The following is a 10142-nucleotide window of genomic DNA, read 5'->3' on the forward strand; positions in this document are numbered from 1 at the left end:
TGAAAAGTTTCACATACAGACAACAACCTTGTCAAAACGATCCCTGTTCACACTGATTCTTGAAAACAACTAAAAACTCTGTATCATGCCTGCCAGGCCAGCAGTTGAAGATGTCACTTTATAAAGAAAAATACTGCACACATACCTATAGACTGAAAACATTATATGCATGTTTTTACAAATTCACGTTTCTGTATTACCAAATCATAGACAATGATGATATTATTTCAAAACTTGCCATTAATAAAACATTTTCAGAAGTCTGTGCTTTCAGGCCCCCAAAATGCCAATGTATAAATGGATGGCCAAATGGTTGAAAATGGTGTCATGTGCCCCCTTAGACTGACACACTTGTGGAACAACCTTGTTATTACAGCATTTGGTTGGCACAAGAAGTTAAGCATCTGCTTTCACACAACACAGTTTTCTGGTATCATGAAGCTTCTGTGGATTGCACATTACACAATGGACCGGTGACTGGGGGTCACATGTTACATATTTCTCTAGGAATAATCTCAGACAACTCTGCCTCATGTACAAATTGCATGCACAAGAAATGATACATAACATAATAATATGTCTCCTCTGTCTGAGATTTGCCGTACCATGTATCGTGCTCTCTCATTGGCTGTAGGTCAGCACCAGTGTAATTTCTAGTTAAAACACATTTCATACTTTTGCATGACAAAAAATTGTGTATTGAGTAGATACTACATTATAAAAAAAAAGTCTATGAATGATATATACTATGAATTAATTTCGGATTTATTGCATCCGCCATGCTTTTAATGTCACATCACCTACCAGTCTTTATAATGCTTCACTGCCGTTCATTAAACTTCTGTGGCCTCATGAGAAAGTAAACTGTCCATCAAATGAGTATTTCATACTCCCAGCTGAAGAAGTAGGTCATCCAATTACTTTTTGCTTACTGTTTTTGCAAAACTATTAATTTAAATATACTGCTTTTTTAGCACACTGTTTTCAACATACTATATAATAGGGAAGTATTCGATTTCAATAGCAACCAGATGTTTAGCCTTTTAAATATTCCTTTGGAATTTGTGATGCATTAGAGCTTCTCTCATCCTACGTTTACATGACAACGATGTAGTCAAAAATGGAAAAGTTTTTCCCTTGCGTTTTTAAAAAGTTTCATATATACACAAGGTTTACAAAATGATTTGCGTTTACACATATCCACGAAAATGGCCAAAAACGCTCTATTATATATGCCAGGCCAGTAGTTGGTGCTGTCACCTTGTTAGTAAACAGTACCTGTTGCCGTGTGCATATGATGCGTCTCTGCTGTTGGTTGTAATGTTGGTGAAGTAAATCCACACTTTTCTGAAGAAGCGTTAGCAACTCTTGAGCAGCAACAACAGTACCATATACTCTGCCATTGTTGTGTAAGTTTGTTCTCGCTTGCCTTTAAAATCGACACTGCACATGTCTACATACCTGACACGTAGTATGCACGCGCATGACATCTCCGTTTCCAGTATTCCCATTTTGGGTGTTTGCATGGAAACGATAATGGTGGCGTTTTCAAAAACTTGCACTTTGAAATCAGTTTTAAAAATGATGTTGACATTATGTTTACACGATAAATTATGTTTACATGACAGTTGTTGTGTAAACGAACATGCAAAACGCATAAAAAGTTTCCAGTTTTGGGCTGAAAATGTCATTTAAATGGCCCCTCAGATCGCATCTTTGATTCGCTTCATGTGATCGTCATTCACATGAACAAGCACCAATTTGCTTAAGATTTCGGGCTTTTGTCAATGATCTCCTGTCAGCAAGTGAAAATTTTGCAGTGTATATCCAGTATAAGCTAGGATTTCAGTGCTTGTTTGCGTGTTTCACTTCTGTTGTGGAAAATCTAGGCACATTGACCCATCCTAAGCATTAAACCCAAGGATACTCGCTCTCCATTGCGTGATAAACAGCAAGCTCTTTTGGGATTTTTTGTGTAAACTCTTAACACGTACCTTTCAGCTACATGGATTGGGTAGCCTGAAGACATGGAGAGAATGAACACATACTGGTGTGGTTAGAAGCAGCCATGCAATGTGAGGAAGTGGCGGCGGTCTGGCCCAACCACAGTCGCTGTACTTGAGATCCGGCTCTGCCTCGCAGCGGATGGTGTGGAGACGCTAGTGATTTTTACTGGCCTTGACTTACTGGTCTGTTTACATGATGGACTTGGGGTGGGCAACTCTGGGAAGATGGGTGTCTCTATTGATGGTAAATCAATCAGTTTCAAACTCAGTTATTGGAAAAGGTTGATGAGGGCATGGACTTTGATTCTGTATAGTGGTTTTGCTCGGTCCCAGTGTACAGTTTGGGTAGAATGATTATGAAGTTGAGTACTATTGGTTATAAATTTGCACTTGTTGGGTTGCTTTTTCTACATAGGTTACTTTGAACTCCAAACATGCTTTTTATTACCAAGCATGTCAAAATAATCTTGGATATCACTGCCAACTAATTTAATTATTGTTATCCTGTTCTTTGAAGAAAAACACATGTATTTATATGCATTTATATGGCATATGGTTGAGGATTTATGGGACTGTAATTATCATAAGCATGCAACAGACAGGAATGATAACTCGATTCATGAAGATCATCGTGGAGAGCTGTGCTAAAAAAAAAACATTTGGGAACCCTGGCATTGTGGCAGTGGGTTTTGTTTTTTGGAGAAAATGTAAAAATCCATTAAGGCCCACTAAAAACTGATCTCAAAAGTCTGAGACATGTATTTTTGTCTGTGGCTCTAACTCATGCAAATATGCATACACAGCTTGCACATGAGAAACAGCCCAATTAGAATATGTCTGAATGTGGAACCTGACTCATGTGTTGGCTGCTCCAGGCTTGTTGCAGGTCTTTCTTCCTTTCACTCTGATTTGCTGTGAGAGGTTTGAGTTGCAGGAAATCAGCCTTGCTGTTTTATGTAGGACCTCAGTAAAGAAGAGACCAAAGGGTCCATTCGTACAGTGAATTCTGGAAAAGAAATAAAGCTGGCTGTAAACATGTTTCTAAAATGTCTACTTTAATTAGTTACATCTTGCTTCTGGCAATTTGACATCTTTAAGAAGCTAGCTGTTACGTTTATCTATACATGTCATTTAGACGTTTAGATCATTTGGTACAAATGTAATTTTCTACACTCCATTGAGGCCTAATAGCCTTAAAGGGCTGTTTAAATAGCTTGGCTGTTTGAGGGTTTGCCCTTGAGTAAAAATATATTTTGTAATTTTACCAGTTTTTATGGTACCCATTTATATTTATGCAATAGTCAGTTTATTACCTGTTAACCACTTTATAGAGCATAGATCTGGAAATGATATTTCCTACAACCCGAATTCCGGAAAAGTTGGGACGTTTTTTAAATTTTAATAAAATGAAAACTAAAGGAATTTCAAATCACATGAGCCAATATTTTATTCACAATAGAACATAGTAGCAAATGTTTAAACTGAGAAATTTTACACTTTTATCCACTTAATTAGCTCATTTAAAATTGAATGCCTGCTACAGGTCTCAAAAAAGTTAGCACGGGGGCAACAAATGGCTAAAAAAGCAAGCAGTTTTGAAAAGATTCAGCTGGGAGAACATCTAGTGATTAATTAAGTTAATTGATATCAGGTCTGTAACATGATTAGCTATAAAAGCTTTGTCTTAGAGAAGCAGAGTCTCTCAGAAGTAAAGATGGACAGAGGCTCTCCAATCTGTGAAAGACTGCGTAAAAAAATTGTGGAAAACTTTAAAAACAATGCTCCTCAACGTCAAATTGCAAAGGCTTTGCAAATCTCATCCTCTACAGTGCATAACATCATCAAAAGATTCAGAGAAACTGGAGAAATCTCTGTGCGTAAGGGACAAGGCCGGAGACCTTTATTGGATGCCTGTGGTCTTCGGGCTCTCAGACGACACTGCATCACTCATCGGCATGATTGTGTCAATGACATTACTAAATGGGCCCAGGAATACTTTCAGAAACCACTGTCGGTAAACACAATCCGCCGTGCCATCAGCAGATGCCAACTAAAGCTCTATCATGCAAAAAGGAAGCCATATGTGAACATGGTCCAGAAGCGCCGTCGTGTCCTGTGGGCCAAGGCTCATTTAAAATGGACTATTTCAAAGTGGAATAGTGTTTTATGGTCAGACGAGTCCAAATTTGACATTCTTGTTGGAAATCACGGACGCCGTGTCCTCCGGGCTAAAGAGGAGGGAGACCTTCCAGCATGTTATCAGCGTTCAGTTCAAAAGCCAGCATCTCTGATGGTATGGGGGTGCATAAGTGCATACGGTGTGGGCAGCTTGCATGTTTTGGAAGGCTCTGTGAATGCTGAAAGGTATATAAAGGTTTTAGAGCAACATATGCTTCCCTCCAAACAACGTCTATTTCAGGGAAGGCCTTGTTTATTTCAGCAGGACAATGCAAAACCACATACTGCAGCTATAACAACAGCATGGCTTCGTCGTAGAAGAGTCCGGGTGCTAACCTGGCCTGCCTGCAGTCCAGATCTTTCACCTATAGAGAACATTTGGCGCATCATTAAACGAAAAATACGTCAAAGACGACCACGAACTCTTCAGCAGCTGGAAATCTATATAAGGCAAGAATGGGACCAAATTCCAACAGCAAAACTCCAGCAACTCATAGCCTCAATGCCCAGACATCTTCAAACTGTTTTGAAAAGAAAAGGAGTTGCTACACCATGGTAAACATGAATCCGTGTATCATTCGTTCTTTCGTTTTTCTAATTGAAACCAAAAATGGAAAAATAAAAAAACGACTTGTTTTTTTAAAAATCTGTTTCCAAAACGAAAATGAAAAAACGGATAAATATTCGTTTTCCGATTTTCAAATTTGTGCTAATATCAAAAATAAAAAAACGGATAACAAGCGTGTGTGTTTCACTTTGGTGTTTTCGTCTGATGCTAGTTAGTGACGGTCGTTCTTGAACGATTCGGTCATTTTAAACGAATCTTTAATGTGACTCGGGAAGAACGAGTCGTCTCTGGGAGTGATTTGTTCAGTCGCATATGGTTCTAGTTCCCCTTTTTCAGTCAATGCAATGGGAGCCGGAAAGAGAATTGATTAGTTCTTTTTTTATTTGATTAATGCCAATGTACCAAAGATAAAAGTACAGATAGGTAATGTCAATATTGCATACAAAGAAGTGGCATTATATGCAAAGCACCATTAACAGACGTATGTACACATAAAAATAAATAATACTAATCGAAAACTTTAACAAAATAAATTAAAAAGATTAAATAGCATTGAAAAGATTAAACATTTTTGACAGCCTTAAGATTTTTGGAAGATTAACTAGTTTGGATATACTGTTGAACCTCTTTAAAAAACAAAAAACAAAAAAAAAAAACAATATATAATGCATTTTGATGAGTGAATTTACTGCGGTGAATATGACATTTTGCAAGAAGTCATAATTGGTTAATAATGAAATATACAGTAATTTTGTCTTTTTGAATATTAAAGAAGCCAATCAGTATCCTTAAAAAGCAGAGAGAAACCCTGTAGCACACTGCGATAGATAACATTAGAGAATTCATTCCAAAATAGCTGTGTGTGAGGACAATCCCAAACGATATGTATATCAGTTTCATTAGGGTCTCCACAAAAACAACAGCTTGTATCTATGTCTGATTTAAACCTTTTCAAAAACACTTTAGCTGGGTAAAATCTGTGTAACAATTTGAATGAGATTTCTCTAACCTTGTTAGTTATTATATATTCCAAAGACAGAGTCCATACTTTTTTCTCATCAATATGATCAACCACATTCCTCCAATAAGACACCACATATGGAGTCGTTACACGCTCCTTTTGAAAAAGTGATCTAATCTTATAGTTACGTGATGAAGGATACTGGACAAAGTCTTGGCCTAGTTGTTAGAGTGTTTGACTCCTAACCCTAGGGTTGTGGGTTCGAGTCTTGGTCTGGCTATACCGCGACTGAGGTGCCCTTGAGCAAGGCACTGAACCCCAACTGCTCGCCGGGTGCCGCAGCATAAATGATGAACACTGCTCCGGGTGTGTGTTCACAGTGTGTGTGTGTTCACTGCTGTGTGTGTGCACTTTGGATGGGTTAAATGCAGAGCACAAATTCTGAGTATTGGTCACCATATTGGCTGAATGTCACATCACTTTTTCACTTTCATGTAACAAAAAGCATAGTTTTCCTACTGGGATTTCAAATGGGTGTAAAGATAAAGATAAAGTGCTGGATGATCTAATGAGTCCCTTGAAAGCGTAACAACTCCTTTAGGAATAGTGTCCATGATGATGGAGAATTCTTTGGGAGTTACTGGAAAATTGCATTTACATAAGAATTTTTTGTGACTTAAAATAAGACCTTCCAAGTTAAAGAACTAGGAAACAACCAAAACAAATTTCCAAATGAAGTACGGCTGAGAGGTGCTTAAAAATGAATGACCATGCAAGTAATGCCTGTTTATGAAATTTGGTTAAATTGTAAGGGATTCTAGCAATATTATAAATACAGATCAATAGGAAAGGGAGACCACCTAATTTGGAAAAGTAGTCATTGGGGATAAAAATCCATATTGGGTTTGGATTACACAAACACTGTCTAATCCAATTAATTTTGAAAGTGTTGTTCAAAGAAGAGAAATCAAGGAAATTAAACCCACCATAATCATATGTGTTCATTAATAAGTACTCTTTATTACCTTTGTTACAACATTCAGTGTATAGAAAATAACCATTATGACAGAAATTTGTACATTTATAAACTGTAAGAAGTAAAAAGCTCAGAAATGCAGTAACTGTAAGAGTAAATAATAATTATAATAATGATGATGATAATAATAATGATTAGGCACCTGTTTGTAAGGAAGCATGTCAATTCATCTATCCAATGCTGTCACGTCACGTGACAAAAGAACGAATGATAGGATAAAGCCTTTTATACAGTCTTTATTATTATTATTATTATTATTATTATTATTATTATTATTATTATTAAACAATACAAACATTAAAACATTAAGGCAATACACTTAAAATCATAAAGACAAATAATAATAATAATATACACAGAGATTTGTTGCCAGGGTAACTCCAGTCTATGGTCAAAGCTTATGGGTCTGTCACGTGAGGAGCGACTCGAAAACCCCGAAAGACTCAAGAGATGAACTAATCAATTCTCTAACACCGGCACCCACTGCATTGACTGAAACAGGTGAACTAGACTATTCCTGTACAGAAACTATAGAATTTTTGCGCATGCGCGACTGAACGAATCACTCCCAGAGACGACTCGTTCTTCCCGAGTCACATTAAAGATTCGTTTAAAATGATCGAATCGTTCAAGAATGACCGTCACTAACTAGCATCAGACGAAAACACCAACGTGAAACACACACGCTTGATATCCGTTTTTTTAATCTTGATATTAGCATAAATTTGAAAATCGGAAAACGAAGCTTTATCTGTTTTTTCATTTTGGTTTTGGAAACGGATAAAAAAAAAAACAAGTCGTTTTTTTATTTTTCCATTTTTGGTTTCAATTAGAAAAACGAAAGAACGAATGATACACGGATTAACATGCCCCGTCCCAACTATTTTGAGACCTGTAGCAGAAATCAAAATTGAAATGAGCTCATTTTGTGCATAAAATTGTAAACTTTCTCAGTTTAAACATTTGCTATGTTATCTATGTTCTATTGTGAATAAAATATTGGCTCATGTGATTTGAAAGTCTTTTAGTTTTCATTTTATTAAAATTTAAAAAACGTCCCAACTTTTCCGGAATTCGGGTTGTAATTACATTTTTGTAAATCTTGAATGCTTTAGTGCACAGACTTAAGATTGGTCTATTATTTAAGAAGTTATAGAAGTTTGTATATTATTATGAAAAATGAACAAAAATAAAAAAAAATTAAATGTTATATTAAATATATATTTAACAAAACATGTTTTACTCTGAAACTGCATAAAATAAAAAAATAAAAAACCATGCAAAGTTATATAAATCTAAACAAGTTGTGTTCCAAATTTGAGGTTGATAACTCAAAAATTAGCTTGCAGTAGGATTTGTTTGCGAGCAGTAGCAAAAGTTTCTATTAGATGAAATTTGCTTCCTATTCTCGCATTTTCAATGTGGTTTTTTTTTTTTACCATGAACAGTTGAAGTGTTTTATTTTCAGGACCATTTACACTTTTCAAATCATTTTCATGTGTTGTGTGTGGGCAACAGTCGGCCCACGGGCCACATACATAACAGCACAAGCTTTATAGTTAATAATAAAAATAATAATAGAAACAACGATAAAAAAATACAATAATTATACTTTGAATTCCTTTAATAAAATGGAAATTTAGTCATTTTAATAATTTATTTATTTATTGTTAGTCATTTGTTTTACACAGTTATAAGTGGATCCTTCCTCATGAAAAAAGCAAAATGCCATGTCAGTGCAATCTTTAAAAAGCCTTTATTTGCAGAGCTACATTAGAGATTTTACATTTAAACATATATTGGCCCAAGCAGGCCTTCAGCTGGGTTTTTGACATTCGTTTTATTTCCATGTAATTGAGCAACAATTATTTAACAATAACAATTGTTGGTTTATGTACAAAATGCATGGGGCATATCTTTGGCCATTGCATCTCATCTCACACCATGAACCATGAACTTACTTATATTGGTATAATTCAAAAGACAAGAATTTGTCACCCTCATTCCTAACAGCTGCTCTGATCTCTGTTTGTTAACCTAAGTTAAAACAATATCAAGATACTTGATAAAGAATTTCTTCAATACAATCGGTCACCAATATGTTGCAATAGTTTTCATGTACTTCATAACATGCAAACACAAACCATGGCATGTGACATAAAGGCAACAAAGACTGATTTAAGCTGATCAGACTACACCATTTTAGTACTTCAGTGGGAAATAACACCTTGCAAAGATCCCTGTCTCAGCATGAATGTCCTCAATGTGACTGTAAAGCACATGCCTTAACACTGAAGATCCATGCAGAGATGAATCTGATATCATCAGCCTCCTGCAAATATTATTGTTATTATTCCTTTGGTCGTGAATAGAGCTTTTTTATTTATTTAGAGATACTTTATACTTGCTTCACTTTATCTTAGCTGATCTACACATGTTCACCTCCATGCATTCACTCCATCAGAAAGCTTGAAAAGGCCGCTCATCACTAATATTTTAAATCAGATACAGTATACAGAAGCTCATAATTTGTTTAGTTAAAACAGTGTAGGAGCAATGTATTCCTTACTGGGTAATGCATTAAAAACATGATAAATATGGAGTTTAATTCTCTTTATTATCACACCATGCATTCAAAATAATGTAGCTTTCTAGCAGTCCTCCACTGCTCTGCAGGTGGCAACACTGACCTTAAATCATTTTTTCTTTCACTATAAATTAAGAGCAAATACATACTTCGTAGGTCCAGCAGACTTCAACATGAGATGTCATGACCATTTATTTTTATACCAAAGCATTGACCTATCATACAATACGCACTGAATGTCTTCACAATGGAAACTAATTTCCAACTTATTCATGGCTCTTGTGAAATACTCACTCATTCTCGCATGCGTGACTTATGATCCATTTCTGCCAGAACACCTCCTATGACCATTCACTAAAGCACCTTCCCAGAAATATATTTTGAAAGTGGAAGCAATCAATCTAGGAAAGTCCCAGTTGCCTCAAAATGCTTTTCCCTCAATATCCATCCATAGAGTAGCCAAGTTTTTTATTAGCCATAATATTACACACAATCTTATGAGTTCTTTGACCTTAGCTCATACGGAAAGTTACTTATAATTAGGTGGAATTACTTGAGTGTTATTCTTAATGTTATGAATTTGTATTAAAAATAAAAGGCAGGCAAAACAACATCACCCCAAAACACCTAGAAGGACAAGAATTATATTTACTATTGCTCATGGTTAGTGATATGAACAAACCCCTAACCCTCGGTATTAAACTACACTAAAACAAAATTGTGTTTCTCTTCTAAACTTGATTTCTTTGCTTTCAGTGAATGTACAGTATACTGTACACTGTGGTTTCCAGCATGCTTTGCATGGT

The sequence above is a fragment of the Carassius carassius genome, chromosome 20 (genome assembly GCF_963082965.1).
Source record: "Carassius carassius chromosome 20, fCarCar2.1, whole genome shotgun sequence".
NCBI classification, from domain to species: Eukaryota; Metazoa; Chordata; class Actinopteri; order Cypriniformes; family Cyprinidae; genus Carassius; species Carassius carassius.